A 19,894-nucleotide genomic window follows, 5' to 3' on the forward strand; every position below is an offset into this window, starting at 1 on the left:
TATGTACATTGATAAAGAATCAAAAATACAAAAGCTAATACAATGAAGACTACATTTTCCTTCTGTCCATATTTGGGAGCTATACAGTACCTTTCTCCAGAGGGAAAACCTTACCAACTCTTTTAGAGATAATGTAAATATACACAAATGTTTACGTATGTGCCTGTTTGGTGTTTTTTTTTTTTTTTTAAATCTTTATATAAAATCAGCAACATAGCCTTCTGCATATTTTTCCCTCCAGTTATTGGTATAAGTTTTAAATTGTTTTATGCAAATATATAGTTATTGCTATTATTTGGGTGATAGCATACTATTATATTTAATAGATGACATATACTTTAAATATTTCTTTAGTTTCTAGTATGTTACCACTGTGAACATTGCTAAAATTAAAAGATTCTCACATTAGTACTGTATTACACATATGGGATTATATATATAAATATTTCAAAATGTGGAATTGCTAAGGTAAATGTTTTGTGCATGCTAATTCATATAATTATTGCTGCAATTGATCCTATAGTAGTTTAAGGAGTTTACACTCTTCCAGAAAGATACAAACGTTCTTTACCTGTGTATAATTAAACACTGTTATCCTAAAATTATGAGAAGTCATATTCATAAAGGCAAAATTCCTACAAGAATTTGAATTCTTGCTTGTATTTGCTATTTCTTTTCTGCAATGTTTCCTTGATGTTGTCCAAGTACCAGTGCCATATAATTTTAATTGCTATAGCCTTCAAAATATTTTCATATTTGGGTAACCATTCTTTAATACTTTTTTTCCAGAATTTTTCTAGTCAGATTTCTTTCAATACTTTTTTTCCATGTACATGTTAAAATCTATTTGTCTATTTATAAAAAAAATGCTTTTAATTTGGGTCATGTGAAATTTATAGAATAACTTAGGAAAAGTTGACATGTTCATACAGTAATAATAATTCCATTTAAGATTTAGCTATATTTTTAAAGTCCACTTTTTTGCTCTCAGAAGTTTAAAAAAATTTAAATATAGATTCTGCATATTGTTAAACTTAATTAATTTCTTAAATTTAAATATAGATTCTGCATATTGCTAAACTTAATTTCTTGGAAGTAATTTTTTCATAGTTAAAATTTTCAAGGGGTTTTTCTTTTTAATGTATTTCCAGCTGGATATTGCTTTTAAATATAAAGACTACTTAGTATATATTAATTTTGTAATCACTCAACTTATTGAAAGAACTCAATGTTTATACTGAAATTCCTTGAGTTTTCCTAATATAATCATGTCATATGCAAAAATGGCCATTTTATTTCTTTCATCCAATTTTTATGTCTTCTATTTTTTGTCTTTCTTCAATTGTTTGAATGGTACCGAATAAACATTATTAAAGAATAGCATTAAATATGCTTGTTGTGTTGTCAGAATGCTTCTAATTTTTCACCGCTAAGTATGATGCTGGCTTTGGATTGACATGCCCTGCTACCATTCTCTTATTATTATCTCTCTGTTATAAAGAAAAAATATCACCCTTTTGTAAAATGTCCACTTTTTCTTTTTATTTAATGGACAATCTCAAAACTAGAACAAGAAAATAAAATAATGGCTGGAAAGAAAATGGAGGTCCTTTTTTTTTCCTTCATTGTATGATACAGAGCTATCTCATTTTTTTATGACAGCACAATACACTGATTTCTTGTATGATCTAGACTGAAGGAGAACTCATTTTAATTAATGAGGATTTCAAAATTGTTTAAATGAAACAATTATGTGAATCTTACCAAATATGTTACAAATATATACATTTTATTTTAGGGATTAATCAAAACTGGGGAGAGAGAAGAATAAAAATATAGAGAAATTGAAGTGTGATTAAAAGTGTACTACAAATAGAATAAAGGAGAAAAATCACATGATCATCTAGGTAAATGCAGAAAAAGCACTTGATAAAATCCAACCCTTTTATAATAAGATCTCTCAACAAATTAGATATAAAGGAAACTTACCTCAATAAAACAAAGGTAACGTATGAAAAACTCATCACTAACATTATGTAACAACTTGTAGTTAGGCAAGAAAATAAAATACACTAAATTGAAAAAAAAATGAAGTAAAATTATCTGTTTGTAGATGACATAATTTTATATATAGAAAACTCTGAAGTCTCCACACACAAAAAAACTGTTAGAACTAAAAATGAATTCAGTAAACTTGCAAGGGTATAAAATTAACATACAAATATCAGTTGCCTTTCTATACTTCAATAATGAAAAATAAATTAATAAAATGACCTCATTTACAATGATGTCAAAAAATAATAAAATACTTACTTAGAAATAAATGTAACCAAAAAGGCAAAGACTTGTATATTGAAAATTATATAATATTGGTAAATAACATTCAGGCAGACATGAATAATATAGAGAGGCATCCTGTGTTTATGAATTGGAAGAATTAAGATTGTTAAAATGTCCATACTTTCTTAAGCACTCTACAGATTCAATACAATTTCTATCAAATTCCCAATGACATTTTTCATACAAATAGAGAAAACATTTTGGACCAAAAAAAGACGTTGAATAGCCAAAACAATTGTGAGCAAAAATAAAGCTTCAAGCATTATATTTCCTGATTTCAAAACATATTACAAAGCAATAGTAATCAAAACAGCATAGTACTGGCATGAAGACACCCATATAGACCAATGGAATAGAATAGACAGCTTAGAAACAAACTCAGGCACATATGATTAGTTGAGCGTCAACAAAGATGCCAAGAATAAACAATAGAGAAAGAACACTTTCTTCAACAGATAGTGTTGGGGAAACTGGCTGTCCATATGCAAAAGAATGGAATTGGATCAATATCTTATACCATACACAAAAGTCAACTTAAAGGGCATTAACGACTTAAATGTAAAACATGAATAAAAATCCTAGAAGAAAACATAGGGGAAAACCTTCTTGAAATTGGTCTTTGCAATGATTTCTTGAATATGACCCCAAAAGCCAAGGCAACAAAAGCAAAAATAGGGAAGTAGGATTATACCAAACTGAAAAGCTTCTGTACAGCGAAACAATCAATGAAATGAAAAATTAACCTATGAAATTGGAAAAATTGGAAATCATGTATCTGTTAAGAGGTTAATACTCAAAATATATATGGAGCTTATTCAACTCTTTAGCATATAATAATGATAATAATAATAGTCTGATTAAAAAATGGGCAAAGAAACAACTAAATTGACATTTCTCCAAAGAAGACATACAAATGACCAACTGATATGTAAACAGATGCTCAACATCATTAATCATCAGGGAAATGAAAAATCAAGACCACAATAAGATATCACTTCATATCTGTTAGGATGGCTATTATAAAACTAAAACAAAAAACAAAAACAAGAGTTTACAAGGATGTGGAAAAGAAGGGAACCCCTTTACAGTGTTGGTAGAAATGTAAATGGTGCAGCTGCTATGAAAAACAGAATGGAGTTTCCTTAAGAAATTAAAATTAGGCTGGGTGTGGTGGCTGACGCCTGTAATCCCAGCACTTTTGGAGGCCAAGGAGGGTGGATCACGAGGTCAGGAGGTCAGGAGATCAAGACTATCCTCGCTAACATGGTGAAACTCCATCTCTACTAACTAAAAATATTAAAAAATTGGCCAGGCGTGGTGGCATACGCCTGTAGTCCCAGCTACTTGGGAGGCTGATGCAGAATAATCGCTTAAACTCGGGAGGTGGAGGTTGCAGTGAGCCAAGATCGCACCACTGCACTCCAGCCTGAGCGATAGAGGGAGGCTCCAGCTCAAAAAAAAAAAAAAAAAAAAAAAAAGCCGAAAGAAATGTATATATCCAAAATAATTGAAATCAGGCTCTCTAAGGGATATGTGAACTCCGATGTTTATTGCAGCATTACTTACTATATCCCTGATATTAAAGCAACTTAAATGTCTATTAATGAATGAATGAACGAAAGAATGGGTATATGCATACAAGGGAATATTACTCAGCTTTAAAATGAAAGAAATCTTGGCATTTATTTACATCAACATTAGATAAACATGGAGGACACGTAAAGTGAAATAAGCCAGACACAGAAAGACAAATACTGCATGTTCCCACTTATACAAAAAATCTTGAGTAGTCAAGCTCATAGAAGCAGACAGTACAAAGTTGGTTGCCAGGGTTATGGGGGTAGAAAATAGGGATGTGCTAGTCAAAGGGTACAAAGTCTCAGTTTTATGAGATAAGTAAGTTCTGGAGGTCGACCGTTCGGTATAGTAACTATAGTTAACAGTATTGCAATGTATACTTAACAAATTAATGACAGGTTAGATCTTATGTTGTGTTCTTTACCACCCCCACGACCCAAAATAAAAACTAAGAATAACATAAAGAGGGCAGGAGGAAACTTTTGATGGTGATGGGTATGTTTAGGGCCTTGATTGTGGTGATGGTTTTATGGATTTATACTTATCTCCAAATTCATCAGCTTCTGTATATTAAATCTATACAGCTATCTGTATGTCAATCATACCTCAATAAAGTGATTTTTAAAAGATTATAATACACTTTAAATAATAATCAGTGACAATCATTAACAGAAATGTTCCATCATTACATCACATTCATTACCTTCAATTTCATGCGCTTACTTAAAAATTTTAGCTATTGTTTGTGTCATGTTTCCCTATAATGGTCAGATTAACCATTATAGGGAAAACCAAATTTTTCGTATTCTCTCAAATGAGCAAAAGTAATGAGGAACAAAAAAAAATTCAATATGGAAAGTCTCAGTCTTTAATACACGTTATAAAATAAGTTACAATTAAAGGCAATATATAGAGTAGCTTAAAAAGAATAATACTTTTTTCAAGGGCATAGTATTTTTTGTGGCCATCATTATTATTAAAAGCAAGTCGGGTCTTCTCCTCAATCCTTCTTTTATGCCTTGATGACCTCAATGAGTTATTTTATGTTATTATCTACTATAAATTCATCAGTATCTTCCTTTAATATTGGTCTAGTCTCTTCCTTTGACACGTAAATATAAACCTAAGTCCACAAACAGCAGCTACTTTGTGTAGCAAGAATTTTATTTTTTTTGCAAAAAAATTTTATTTCCGCATTCACTGGCCTCCTTGATTTAACAAAATTATTAACGTGGAAGTGTACAGATATTTAACCAGAGCATCATTTTCTTTGCAAATTTCCCAAAGAGAAGAAATCTATCAAATATTGCTACTGGGAAACTTAAATAATTGTATTTGTTTGTGTGTGTGTGTGTGTGTATGTGTGTGTACACTTTTTACAACCCTCAATTCCCTTTCCTAGAACATCCCCATTGTTCTAGGGAGGATACATTTCTGATTAAATGCTTACAAAAACCTAGAGGGATGATGGGAAGAATTTAGTCTGAGAGAATGGGAGAACATGGGAAAGAAAACATTTCATCTAAAGAGTGGAATTCTTGAGAGTAGAAGATGTTAATAAAGGCTGAGGAATACGATAAAAGAACTTGACACAAGGTTACTGAGAAAAAAGACGGCAGTCAGGAAGATAATTTGGAGAATGTGATAAATAGCGGTCACTGGCCATTTGATGACACCCTGTAATCCTTACCTTTTAATAACTTTTACTAAAATCTATTTAAGAGTCACTGCTTTTAGAGTGGAATCTATTTGAGTTATTATTCTGGTTATACGGTGGAATGAGTTAAGATTAAGAGCAGCCATTAAGGCCTAGCTCTAAAGAACTGCTTTTGAAAATAAACATTTTGTATCACAGAATTAACTATTGCTTTAAGAAGCCAAGATCTATTCCTCCCTAATATAATCAGATAATCCTCAAAAACAGAAAGTGTGAGAGCTTAGTGACCATATTTCCCCACCTGTGATTTTGTAACGTCAAACAATTAATAGACAAGCTGGAGTAGTAGAGCAGAATGGTTAATAACACAGGTTCTGGGATTCAAACTCCAGTACCAACACTTAATAGCTTTGGCAAATTATCTAATCCTAATTAATTCCAGTTTTCTTATCTATTTTTTACCCAAATTCCTAGTGTTTTAAGGACCAAGTGAAGTACTAAGTTAATAAATAGGTTTTTAAATTCACTTAATTTCTTAATCAGACTTAAAGGTTTTTTGCACTTTGGAAATTAATAGTTGGTCAAGTAGAAAGATGCCAACTGGATAGAAGAGCTAATTTTGAGCTCGGTTTATAAAGTCTCAAGGGGCAGTACCACACAGAGAGGAAAACAGTTCTGAACCAGGTTGAATAGACTCTGAGAAACAGACATTTTGCTTAATACACCTGCCTATCGTGTGGTTGTGCATGCACTGGTTTTATTGACAAATACTGGGCTCAGATATTTTGTCAAGTGACTTGAGAGAGAACATTAATATCGAGTGTTGTATCCTGACTTTTATTCTATAGTCTACAATTCAATTGTTTGTAAAAAGTTTAGTTTGATTTACTAAATAATGTATCTCACTTTGCTTTGAAAACATAACCATGAAAATGAGGTAACACATGAGCAATACTTTATATACTTTATGACAAAAAAAGGACAAGCAATGCCATTAAAAAATCATTCTCTGACACATTGATCAAGACATTATCGTAGGTTATATGTAATTTTAATTCATCCATAGTTTGAATTTAGGCATTAAGATTTTTGTTTATGAAATTCTATAATATAAATCTTAGATATTTCTTAACACAATTAAAATAGAAGCATATCTATTTGTAATAAAAAGATTAAAAAATATTCATTTTCCACATTTCATCTGAACATGAGAAAATATTTCGAAGAATTAATACAAATAAATGCTATTTTGGAGGCAGAAGACATTTTATTCTGTGTATTTTATTCGCTTTATTTACCTTTTGCTTTTATTATTCTATATGTTACCTAATTCTATGTGTTTTATGATTCTATGTATGTGTTACCACATTTTAAAATGTGCCTATCATAATTCAGCAAGCCATATAAATTGACTTAGCATTCATTTAATTAACTGTACTCACTCATCTGTTTTTATTAATGCTTATCCATTAAAAATCTGAGAGGAAACATTGTGAATAAGTCTCTGGAATCTATTCACTTTCTTGGTCATCTATGAATATTAAAAATACCAAAGTGTTATATAACAATAATGGCTTTTATTGTTATTACTATTTAATTGCTAGACACAGTTTTCAGTGCTTTATTTGTTACTGTAATCCCTCCAATATTGCTTTTCTTAAATTATACTTTAATTTCTAGGGTACATGTGCACAACCTACAGGTTACATAGGTACACATGTGCCATGTTGGTTTGCTGCACCCATCAACTCGTCATTTACATTAGGTATTTCTCCTAACGCTATCCCTCCCCCAGCCCCCCGCCCCCCGACAGGCCCCAGTGTGTGATGTTCCCTGCCCTGTGTCCAAGTATTCTCATTGTTCAATTCCCACCTATGAGTGAGAACATGCAGTGTTTGGTTTTCTGTCCTTGTGATAGTTTGCTCAGAATCGTGGTTTCCAGCTTCATCCATGTCCCTGCAAAGGACATAAACGCATCCTTTCTATGGCTGCATAGTATTCCATGGTGTATATGTGCCACGTCAGGGTCTGGCTCTGCTGCCCAGGCTACCGTGCAGTGGAGCAATCTCGGCTTACTGCATCCTCCACCTCCCAGGCTCAAGCCATCCTCCCACCTCAGCCTCCTGAGCAGCTATGACTACAGGTGTGCAACACCACACTGACTAATTTTTTATATTTTTTATAGAGACAGGCGTTCACCATGTTGCTCAGATTGGTCTCAAGGTCCTGAACTCAAGTGATCTGGCTGCCCATCTCAGCCTCCCAAAGTGCTAGGATTACAGGCGTGAGCCACTGTGCCTAGCCTTAGTGCATACGGTTGTACATGAGGAAAAGAGAAGTTATGTAGTTAGTAGGTGACATTGCCTGGGACTCAAAATGACATACCTGTATCATAAAGTCTTGCAATTAATTAACTACAAAACTTTACCACAGGGGTGTCCAATATTTTGGGCCACTTTGGAAAAAGAGGAATTGTGTTGGGCCACACATAAAATAGACTAACACTAATGATAGCTGATAAACTAAAAAAAAAAAAAATCACAAAAGTCTCATAATGTTTTCAGAAAGTTTGTGAATTTGTGTTGGGCCGCATTCAAAGCTGTCCTGGTCCGCTTGCAGCTCGTGGGCTGCAGGTTGGATAAGCTTACTCTACCATCTCAGTATATATTTTAATATGTCAGATATATGATAGAATTTACTTTGAAGTAATTATGGGATACCATATTTAATAATGTCCATGATTTTTTTCCATCTTTTAAAAAAATTGCTAGGTTGTTTGGAACACTAAAATAAATAAAATTTTCCAAATACTTAAAAAAATTTGCTTAAATTGTGTTAAATATTTCTGCTCATTAGAAGAATAAAATAAACTTTTCGGTGACTCATCATCTCTGTTTCAGTTTCATTCTTGTCTAAAGAAAAAATAGAATGAACAAGAATAATTGTTTTGTACAATCGCTATAAATTCTAAATATGTTTGAAATGTCACTGCACACTGCTTACTAATATGGTGGTACTAAGTGAAGTCAGAAATATTAATGAGAGACCTTTGGCAACAAATGCTAGGGATAGTGAACAATACCTTTTCATAAGTACAACTCATGTAAGATGACAAATGTCTTACAATGCTGGAACAAATGGTGACAATAAGGAATATGGTGGTAAAGAACTCTACTTCAGCACATTTGAAAGATAGAATTCTGGGAAAGGAAGAAAAAGATAAAAAATAGAGAAGACAGATTGAGGAGAGAAAACACGATTACAAAATTAAATGGTAAAGTAGGAAAAATACAAAAAAAATAGGATTAGTTCAAGGAAAACAACTTACAGGTTAAGAAACAACTAAAGAGCGCCAGACACGGTGGCTCACGCCTGTAATCCCAGCATTTTGGGAGGCCGAGGTGGGCGGATCACCTGAGGTCAGGAGTTCAAAACCACCCTGGCCAACATGGTGAAACCCCTTCTCTACTAAAAATACAAAAAAATTAGCTGGACGTGGTGGCAGGTGCCTGTAATCCCAGCTACTCAGGAGGCCAAGGGAGGAGAACCGCTTGAACCTGGGAGGCGGAGGTTGCAGTGAGCCGAGATCGTGCTACTGCACTCCAGCTTGGGTGACATTCCATCTCAAAAAAAAAAAAAATTCAATTATTCTCATAGCTTTCTACACCCTCTCTACCCCTGCATGTCCTTGTAACCCTCCACCCCAGCTTGAATTTGTTGACCATCATTAAACCATGCTGTGATACACACATGCAACTTCTTTACCACCCTCTCACTTTACATACTTGACAAAACATCAACCCTGGAAAAGTATAACTGTTATTATTTAGTTATTTTGAGATGGAGTCTCACTCATTCTGTCACCCAGGCTGGAGTGCAGTGGCACAATCTCGGCTTGCAACCTCCGCCTCCCAGGTTCAAGGGATTCTCCTGCTTCAGCCTCCTGAGTAGCTGGGCATAGGGCCACCATGCCCATCTAATTTTTTTTTTTTTGTATTTTTAGTATAGATGGGGTTTTGTCATTTTGGCCAGGTTGGTCTCGATCTCCTGACCTCAAATTATCCACCCGCCTCAGCATCTCAGAGTGCTGGGATTATACGTGTGAGCCACCGTGCCTGGCCTGTACTGTTTCCTGCACACATTTGCATTCATGCATTTGACTATGGCTAGAGAAATATCTAGAAACATGCTGATTATTCTCATCTAAAATTACTATCCACTAACTTTAAATGAATCTAAATACTTCTAGCATCATACAATTTCCAGCTTATTTATTATCCCAATGTCTTATTAAACATTTCCCTTTCTTAAATTTATGCCTATTCTTAGTCAATGACTGTACTTCCCAATTCACTTAGAAAATTGAAAGTTGCAAGAAAAATACTACAAACTTTCTTCATAAATCCTCCATCTGCATCTGTTTGCATGTGTCCTCTCTCTCTGTTGTTCCCAGGGATGAACTCACCATGCCTGTATCTGAGGTCCACTTGTTTACTGATATAATAGATTCATCTTTTCTTGCCTGCTCAAAAACATCACTCTCTGTCCTCTATCACCAAATTTCCCTTTTCTACTCTATCAGTCTCATCACAGTGCTGTTCCCCAAAATTGTATGCTTCTATTTTTAAAAAAATTATTCATCTCTACTACCCTCCAGGTATCACACCATTTTTTTGCTCATCCTTGTAGCAAAATTCCTCAAAACAGTTGTTTACGCTTTCTGCCTCCAATTCTTTTCCCCATTCTCTCAGCAACCTTCGCCTCTCTGCTAAAACTACTTCTGGCATGGTTACCAATGACATCACAATGCTAAATCTAATGGTCAAGTTTTGATTCTCATATGACTTGATTTATCATTCACATAGGACATAGCTGAAGATTCCTTTCTCCTTAAATTGCTTTCTTCACTTGACTTTTTGACACCACATTTCTTCTGATTTTCTTTTTTCTTTGTCATCTTCAGTATATTAATCTTTTTAATGGTTTTATCCTCATCTTCTTGATCTCTTAATGTTGGACTTTGTCAGTTGCTTTGACCTTTTTTCTATCTGTGCTGTCTTGGGATTCTTATTTGGCTTTGTGCTTTAAATACCATCTGATGACTGACAGCATTTTCTTTCTAGTGTGGACCTCACCCCTGGATTATAGACAACTTTACTGTGATACCTGAAAGATGTCTAAACTTAACAGGTGCAAGCTAGAGCTCTTGATTTTCTTCTGTCACACAGATCAGGTCCTGGTACAATTGTTCCCACCTCAGTTAGTGGTAATTTCACTTTTAATTGCTCAGGACAAAATATCCCGCATTCCCCCAAGGGTTTTGTTAGTTTTTGTATATTGTCTTTGTTTCTTGTTTCAAAACTTACAACAGAAAATTCTGTTGTCTCTATCATTAAAATATATCTAGAATTTTCCCATTTTTCAGTACCTTTTCTATAATCGTCCTGGTTCTATCTGCAAACACCCTGCTGTAGATTTTTACAATAGTTTCCTGACTGATCTTTCTGTTTTCATCTTATCCCTCTGAAGTCTGTTCTCAGCAAAGCATTCTGAGTAGATCTGCCAAAACATGCATCAGCAGAAGTCATTTCTCTGCTTAAAAACTCTCCAATGAGTTCAGATTTTACTTGGAATAAAAGCCAATGTCTTTAAAATGGCCTAAAAACCCTACATGATTTGTCTTCCCACCTTTTATTATATTTCTCACTTCCTCTCCTACTACTTCCTATCCTTCCCACTTTTCATCAGCCATACAGATCTTCACAAATGTTAGGTCGACTCCCACCTCTGCAATCTCGCATTTGTTTATACCCTCTTCCTATGATGCTATACCCCAATCTATCTACAGAGTGAATTTCCTCACCTCCTTCAAGTCTTTGCTTAACTGCCATCTTCTTGAGAGTTCTTCTCCGAGCCCTCTATTTAACTTATATCCCAATCCCCAACTAGGCCTCCTGGTTCTCCTCTGCAGCTTTATTTCCTCAGTAACACCTTGAATCTTACTCTATAGATTTATCAACTTTTACATGGTCTTTCCCACAGAAACTTCATGAAGGCAGAGATTTTTGACTATTTTATTTACTGATATAACCTCTATACCTATAAAAGTGCCTGGTATGTAATGAGTATTTAAGATATATTTTTGGTTGTTGAGTAAATGAGTGAGTAAATGAATAAATACTATTAACTGCAAGTTGCCTTAAATAAGAATATATGCTATACCGATCCTTTTTTTTTCTAAATTCAACTGTGCTTTTATATTTAAAAATTCTTTAAAATACATTTATTTACATTTTTTTTAACTTTTATTTCAGGTTCGGGGGTACATGTGCAGGTTTCTTATGTAGGTAAATTGCATTTCACAGGGTTTGGTGTACAGATTATTTCATCATCACCCAGGTAATAAGCATGGTACCTGATAGGTAGTTTTTCTATCCTCACCCTCTTCTCACGCTCCACCCACATGTAGGTCCCGGTGTAACTGTTGTTCCCTTCTTTGAGTCCATCTGTAGTCAATGTTTAGTTTCCACTTAGGTATGAAAACATATGGCATTTGGTTTTTGTTCTTGCATTAGTTTGCTTAGGATAATGGCTCCACCTCCATCCATGTTGCTGCAAAGGACATAATCTCATTCTTTTTTAAGGCTGTGTGATATTTTATGATATTCTTTTTTATGGCTGTGTGATATTTTATGGTGTATTTATATCGCATTTTCTTTATCCAGACTGGATAAAGTCTATCCAGTCTTTATCCAGTCTATCCATGTTATTGTTGATGTGCATGTTAGGTTGATTCTATGTCTTTGCTATTGTGAATAGGATTGTGATAAACATATGCATGCTTGTGTCTTTATGGTAGAATGATGTGTATTCCTATTCCTTTGAGTATACACCCAATAATGGGATTGCTGGGTCAAGGGTAATTCTGTTTTAAGTTCCTTTAGAAATTGCCAAACTGCTTTCCACAATGGCAGAACTAATTATACATTCCCACCAGCAGTGTATAAGCATTCCCTTTGCTCTGCAACACACCAACATATGTTATTTTTTGACTTTATAATAATCAGCATTCTGACGGGTTGTGAGATGGCAAATCAATGTGGTTTTTATTTGCATTTCTCTAATGATCAGTGATTTTAAGCTTTCTTTCATATTATCATTGGCCACATGTATGTCTTCTTTTGAGAGGTGCCTGTTCATGTCCTTTGCCCATGTTTTAATGGGGCTGTTTGTTTTTTTTCCTGTAAATTTGATTAATTCCTTATAGATGCCAGGTAGTAGACCTTTGTCGAATGAATAGTTTGCAAAAATTTTCTCCCATTCTGGAGGTTGTCTGTTTACTCTGTTGATAGCTTCTTTTGTTGTTGTTGTGCAGAAGCTTTTTAATTCGATCCCATTTGTCAATTTTGGCCTTTGTTGCAATTGCTTTTGGTATTTTCGTCATTAACTCTTTGTTTGTGCTTATGTCATGAATGGTATTTCCTAAGTTGTCTTCCAGAGTTTTTAGAGTTTTGGGTTTTACGTTTAAGTCTTTGATCCATCTTGAGTTGATTTTTGTGTATGGTATAAGGAAGGGGTCCAGTGTCAATCTTCTGCATAGTTCTAGCCAGTTATCCCAGAACCATTTACTAAATAGGGAGTCCTTTCTCCATTGCTTGTTTTTGTCAGCTTTGTCAAAGATCAGATGGTTGTAGTTGTGCAGCATTATTTCTGGGTTCTCTATCCCATTTCCTTGGTCTATGTGTCTGTTTTTGTACCAGTACTATGCTGTTTCGGTAACTATAGCCCTGTTGTATAGTTTGAATCTGGGTAGCATGATGCCTCCCAGCTTTGTTCTTTGGGCTTAGGATTGTCTTGGCTATTTGAGCTCTTTTTTTGGTTTAACATGAATTCTAAAGTAGATTTTTTACAATTCTGTGAAAAATATCAATGGTATATTCATAGGTATAGCATTGAATTTGTAAATTGCTTTGGGCAATATGGCTACTTTAACAATATTGATTCTTCCCATCCATGGGCATGGCATGTTTTCCATTGTTTGTGTCATGTCATCTCTGACTTTTTTGAGCAGTGTTTTGTAATTCTCACTGTGGAGATTTTTCATCTCTGTGGTTAGCTGTATTACTAGTTTTTTTTTTTTTTTTTGGTGTGGCAATTGTAAATGGGATTGCATTCTTGATTTGGCTCTCACCTTGGATATTGTTTGTGTACTTATTTTTGTACATTGATTTTGTGTCCTGAAACATGACTAAAACTGTTTATCACATCAGGGAGCTTTTGAGTCGAGACTATGGGATTTCCTAGACATACAATCATATCATCTATAAACAGTGATAGTTTGACTTCCTCTCTTTCTATATGGATGCCTTTTATTTATTTCTCTTGCCTTAATGCTCTGGTTATGACTGTGTTGAATAGGAGTGGTGAGAGAGGGCATGCTTGTCTTGTGCTGGTTTTTAAGGGGCATTCTGCCAGCTTTTTTCTGTTCAGTGATGTTAGCTGTGGGTTTGTCATAGATGGCTCTTATCATTTTAAAGTATGTTTCTTCAATGCCTAGTTTGTTGAGAGTTTTTAGCATGAAGGGACGTTGAATTTTATCAAAGCCTTTTCTGTATCTTGAAATGATCATGTGGTTTTTGTTTTTAGTTCTGGTTATGTGATTTGAGTCTGTTGAATTGAACTTGCATCCCAGGGATAAAAGCCTACTTGATTGTGATGGATTCGTTTTTGATATGCTGCTGAATTGGATTTGCTAGTATTTTGTTGAGGATTTTTGCATCTATGTTCATCAAGAGTATTAGTCTGAAGTTTTTTGTTGTGTCTCTGCCATATTTTGGTATCAGGATGATGGTGGCCTCATAGAATGAGTTATGGAGGAGCCCCTCCTCCTCAGTTTATTGGAATAGTTATAGTGGCAATGGTACCAGCTCTTCATTATACATTTGGTAGGATTTGGCTATGGTCCTTGCCATTTTTTTCTTTTTTTTTCTTTTTTTTTTTTTTTGTTGGTTGGTAGGCTTTTTATTACTGATTCAATTTTGGAGCTCATTATTGGGCTCTTCAGGGATACAATATTTTGAGGAGTTCAATCTTGGGAGGTTGTGTTTCCAGGAATTTATCCATTTCTTCTAAATTTTTTAGCTGTGTGCATAGTGGTGTCCCTAGTAGTCTCTGAGGGACTTTTTTTTTTTTTTTTTACTTCTTTGGGGTCAGTGGCAACATTCCCTTTGTTATATCTGATTGTTTTTATTTGGATCTTCTCTCTTTTTTCTTTATTAGTCCACTTAGGGGTCTATCTATATATGTTATTCTTTCAAAAAAAAAAAACCTCCTGGATTCATTGATTTTTTTTTTTGTATGGTTTTTCACATGTCAGTTTTTTCAGTTCAGCTCTGATTTCATCTTTTCCTTGTCTTCTGCTAGTTTTAGAGCTGATTTGCCCTTGTTTCTTTCATTCTTTTAGGTATGTTAAGTTGTTAATTTGAGATCTTTCTAACTTGTTGATTAAGCATTTAGCTTCGTAAACTTCCCTCTTAACACTGCTTTAGCTATTTTTCAGACTCTGGGATGTTGATCCTTCATTTTGAATGTATGTCTCCTGGCATTCTACATGAAACATTATAGACCATTGCTTTTACCTAGTTGCCTAACTACTTGTGCTCTCTGAGGCTTTGGATAATGTATGTTTTCAGAAACTAAAACTTTAGATTAAGAATCACTCTGTACATTTTAAATACCGATTTAGGAGAGGTTTCCCAGTCTACTCACATCATAACATTATTTGAAATGGAGTTTGAACTCAATGACAAAACATAATGGTGCTATTCATAGACACACACACACACTCATACACACACAGTGGAATTCTTCTTTTAACTCATTTTTATCTATGTTTTGGAGGTTCATAGCATTATTTACTATTATTCTTTTTATACTTGTTAGTGCACTTGAGTACAGGTTATTATGATACCTAATGGTAGCAATTTATTTTATTTCTTTGTATTTCTCTTCTTCCTGTACTTCAGATTTCTCAAATTCACTTAAAGCATGGCTTTTTAATCTAGACATTTTTCAGTGTTACATAAGGTCTTGAGGTTAGGCCATCTTTTTAATTTTTTTGTAAAACAGGATTTTTGAGAATTTCAAATTTTTTCCTCACACTAGAAAAAAATGTAGGAACCAAAAATGACAAATAGCATGGAAGAGAGCTAGAAGGAAAATTAAAATATGTCTGGACAGACTGAACACAGGCTCTCAAGTCAGAAAATATGTGATACATACATGAGAGGTTCAGTCCACATCTAATCAATCACTGTTGCTGAGAGGGAAATAACTTTTTGAAGAGTTTCATGCTGAAGTAGGAAAGCTGGTTACTTCTGGTGCCATTAAAAGTTCAATGGTAGAGACAAATCACTGTTTGAGGACTATTTACTGGACTTGTTCATCTGTCCAGGATTCTGATTGTCAGAAGCCTAATTATTTCTTGAGTCCTTGATCATGATGTTAATGATCCTGATATATTTCCTGAATTATTTAACCATTTTTCCCTCATCAGTTATTCTGAGAAGAGTCCTAAGCCCTTTCCACTGTTTTATATACTCAGTTTCATCTAGTTTGCAGTATTTTTGACTAGTATAACATATGCCTATAAAAACATTTAATTTTTAAATGACTTTATAGCACTTGACCATTATTTGAAAGCCCATTGCGTATACAAAGTGGCTCCTATGCTTGGCTTATAATTTAATGATTGAGTATGCATCTTTTTTGGGGTGGGGATCAAGGTTCATTTTGGTTCAAAATCTGGTCTTAAATGACATTAAAAATTTAATATAATTAACTGTTCACAGAAATTTGCATTTCTTCCAGCAAAAAGAGTGTTGCAAGAGAGACTTGGTGGCTTGGTAGGAAAAGCTGCATGTAAGCTAATGGCTCAAATGCAGGTAGGGGGAGTATTTTTAAACTTCTATTGTGATATTTTTTGCCAAAGTATTTGCCAAATCCCTGTCCTTGATGGAAGTATAATGGTGAATAGGGAAGCAGTTTTCAGTTATTATGTAATGTTCTCTGCAAAACTTTGCCAATTGGATTTTAATTTATTCTGTATCTAAAACAAACAAACAAAAAGGTAAAATGAAATATAACCCTTTATTTACATAAAAATGCACTGTAAGAATAAATTAAACTATTTCTATCCATAATATTACTGAGTTTTTGGACAAATGGTGCTGTATAAATGCAAAGTGCTATTGCGGTTACTTTTACCAGGACTGAAAATAGTGTGCAGAATAATGAGAACTGGAGGCAAATAAAATGTTTATGTAGTTTTCTTCCTGAAGAAACACGCATTGGAAATATGTAAGCTTAATCACACCTAGTTTTTCCTCCTCGTAATTCAGAACACATTTATCTTTGTTCACCCACAAAGCAAAATAGTTATTTCTAGCATTTGCTCAAGATCTTGATCTGAAGCTCATGAAAATGTTTCAGCTCTCTGCACCAACAGAAGGAGCCATTTGACAAATTGAGCATTTGAGGTATCACAATCTTATGTGATCTCCCCACAATGCTGTACACCTCTTATCTGATTCCAATAGTTCAGGGACAACTTAACACATTGCATTTATCTTTATTGTGATTTAATTTTGAGCAGTCAGGATCCTGAGTGGAAGGAGAAACTGCTAGAATTTAGAAATCAGGTTGTCCAGCTTGCAAATTGCTTCCTCTGTTAAATACTTGGAAAGACATCCATCATGACATTTTGACGCTCAATCCATTAATATCCCTTTTCAGTATTCCTGACCTCAACTGAGGATGCTGCATTCTTTGCCCTGTTTCTTCTCTCAAGTGATGCCAGCCCTTAGAAGAAAGAACCCAACATGACATAAGAGTCTTCTAAGCTGAGAGTAGCAAATGGCTGTGGAAATAACCCCACTTGATTCCTCATGATCCTCTGTGCTGTCTACTGCAGGCTGTCACCTCAATTTCTATTTCTTCCATAACTGAGGTAAAGAAGAGTTAAGAATTTTTGTGTGTAGCTATTGACAGTCACTTCACAGATTAAAGGATGTCCTTAATATAAAGTAAAGCTAAATATCAGAGAAGACAAAAGGTCCATTTATTGGAGTCGAAGGTATGCTCCAGTAACAAGTGGTAGAAAGTACAGCAAGCTGAAACTCCTCAATAGATGACTTCTGATAGTGATACCACCATTGGAGTTGGGTAATCTTCAATAAACTGGAGTGCTTTTTTTGTCCTCCAGAATCCTTGCCGTATGTATATGGAGATGGACAAGAGATAATTTCTGAGGTAGTAGTATTTTATGCCTTTTAGACAATAAAAAATATGCGTTTGTTGCCAAGAAGTTGTAAATCATATGAAAGTTTAATGATCAAAATAAACCATTTTACTTTAATTCACTCAAAGACAAATGAATTTATATCTTATTCAGGCTTACATTTGGAAGTTATAAATTTAAAGGTGATAAATGTACATACCCTAAACTTAAAATCTTTCAGCTTTTATAATATTTAATGCATGCTCTTATTATAAAATTATTACATACTAGATCATAACTTTTTAAAGTTATTTTCCCATTAAGAGCATCTTTACAATACTTACACAAGATATTTAACTTTTCAAAAGGCAAACACATATTTTGAAAGTTCTGTTTTGATTATTGTATTAATTAGGGAATTTAGCTGAGAAAGTGACAGCTGATTATTTACATGGTGTGCAGTGATTACGTGGGATTAATTGTCCTTGTGTGCCCCATTGCTAGCCTGAAGATTCTGATTTTAGCAGAGAAGATGAAGATGGAAGGGTAGGATTTTTGAGGGCTTTAAAGTAATTGAGAGATATGCAAGTTCACGATTTTATAGAAAAAGGCTACAAACTAAATTTCATGTATAGATTTATTAGTATCTCCTTGTATGACATTGAGCAAATCACTTCAACTTTCTGAGTGTCATTTTCCCATTTGTAAACTAAAGGAGTAGGATTTGGTGATTACCTATTTTCTTTAGCTCTAAAGTCCTATGAATACATGAATCTTTGAGCCAGACATGAATTTCCCATCACTAATAACTATGTGGTTAAATTCCCATAGGGAAACTCTGTTCACTCTCTTTTACTTTCATCATTTGTTGTTCTGCCAAAAAAAAAAAGAGCTCTATATTAAGCCTCAAAGAATGCACTGATTTTGATTTTTAGAAAAATCCCTTAAATTAAAATAAAACTACATTTTCCAATTTTACTCTTTCTGTTGATAAATTTATGGCAATACCCATCCAATTTTTTTTATACCAGTGTGGCCATTTAAAATTATGAAATGCAGTTGATCAGTGCTTTACCTACTTAGTTAAAGGAAGATTTTTAACAGGTTAACTCACTTAGAGATTAAGTGTCATGAGAAAGATTTGTGAATGTATTTCTTTGGAGGGAACTGTTTCTCTTCAGTGGGTCTCTACCCACCAAAACTTCCATACTACACAACTCTAGCAGGTGCTATATGTAGCTTAGTCTAGCTGTATTACGCTCTTTCTATTTTTCTTCTATCTATCTTTTCCAAAGGGCAACTTATTGTGGTAATCGTCATTACTTGATGACGTGAGGCTGAATTTTGAAAGATAAGATCATTATATGCTTACCTTTTTTGATAATTATTTAAACATATATGTCTTAATTAAGTCTTGAAAAGCTTATGTATTATTTTCAATACACGCAAACATATACCAATCTATTAGTGATGTATATTTTTTCTCAAGATTAAATTCACTAGAGGATGGGAAACTATAAAAATATTTAATAGCAGTGGCATTTAATAAAATATGGCTTTTTAAATTGGTTCAGTCTTACGCTTATTTTTATTCTTTGATTTCCCGTGGTTGCTCATCCTTTGATCCAACACAGGGAAGCGTTTAATAACAAGTAGGGTCCTAAAGTGGACTATGCATGTTCTTCTGAATTTAGAAATATATTCTAATTTTAGTAAGCATGTACCTCAATCACTAAGAATAATAGTAGATACTAGCAAATAATTCCAAGTGTATCATAAGAAAGAAGGTTCCAGTGGGAACTGTTACTTTTGTATATATTCCTTTAGAACTGAATATACTTGCTCATTTTAAAATATGAAGTTCAGGTACAAACATCATTAGCTTTAGTTTAGTGGCAGTCATGAATTGACATAAACTGCAAAATATAAATTATGCTTTTGAGTTAAGCCAACTGATTTAATATTACTTTGATATTGCCTTATTATGTTCTGCAAAGAGTAAGAGATATTGGAGTCAGATTTGGCATTAGCATAGCAAAGTT

General features: G+C 33.9%; 1 long non-coding RNA gene across 1 annotated transcript; it reads left to right on the forward strand.

Moving 5' to 3' along the window:
• Window positions 1-10,395: 10,395 nt before the first annotated feature.
• On the forward strand, window positions 10,396-18,730 carry LOC134807678 (uncharacterized). Its single transcript, XR_010148745.1, has 3 exons — window positions 10,396-11,689; window positions 16,445-16,518; window positions 17,369-18,730. It is a non-coding gene; the product is annotated as an uncharacterized LOC134807678 (long non-coding RNA).
• Window positions 18,731-19,894: the final 1,164 nt, after the last annotated feature.

The sequence above is a fragment of the Pan troglodytes genome, chromosome 11, assembly GCF_028858775.2.
Source record: "Pan troglodytes isolate AG18354 chromosome 11, NHGRI_mPanTro3-v2.0_pri, whole genome shotgun sequence".
NCBI lineage: Eukaryota > Metazoa > Chordata > Mammalia > Primates > Hominidae > Pan > Pan troglodytes.